This window comes from Etheostoma spectabile, chromosome 2 (genome assembly GCF_008692095.1).
Source record: "Etheostoma spectabile isolate EspeVRDwgs_2016 chromosome 2, UIUC_Espe_1.0, whole genome shotgun sequence".
NCBI lineage: Eukaryota > Metazoa > Chordata > Actinopteri > Perciformes > Percidae > Etheostoma > Etheostoma spectabile.
This window is the reverse complement of record NC_045734.1, coordinates 16,305,149-16,305,726: the sequence shown is the minus strand read 5'-3', so window position 1 is coordinate 16,305,726 and position 578 is coordinate 16,305,149. Positions and strand designations below refer to the sequence as shown.

Below are 578 nucleotides of genomic sequence, written 5' to 3'. Positions count from 1 at the left end.
GCATAAAGAAGCCAAGAAAAGATGGAAAGAAATCTCCAAAAAAAACCATCAAATGACAGATTAGACATTCGTATAATATGTCACAAAAAGTTCGATTTTATTTCCATCATTTACACTTTCAAATTAACAGAAAACAAAAAAATGGCGTCTGCAAAAGTTTGGGGACCCTGCAGAGTTAATACCTTGTACTGCCCCCTTTGGGAAGTATCACAGCTTGGAAACGCTTCTTGTAGCCAGCCAAGAGTCTTTCAATTCTTGTTTGAGGTATCTTCGCCCATTATTCCTTCCAAAAGTCTTCCAGTTCTTTGAGATTTCTGGGTTGTCTGTCATGCACTGCTCTTTCGAGGTCTATCCATAGATTTTCAATTATGTTGAGGTCAGGAGATTGTAAAGGCCATGGCAAAACCTTCAGTTTACGCCTCTTGATGTAATCCACCGTGGATTTTGAGGTGTGTTTAGGATCATTATCCATTTGTAGAAGCCATCCTCTCTTTAACTTCAACTTTTTCACAGATGGCATCAAGTTAGCATCCAAAATTTTCTGAAATTTTATTGAATCCGTTTTTCCTTCTACTCAT

General features: G+C 37.7%; 1 protein-coding gene across 3 annotated transcripts in view; it reads left to right on the top strand.

The window, feature by feature from the left end:
* Positions 1-578, top strand: part of serhl (serine hydrolase like) — a 31,462-nt gene that overhangs the window by 2,408 nt on the left and 28,476 nt on the right. The window lies entirely within an intron of this gene.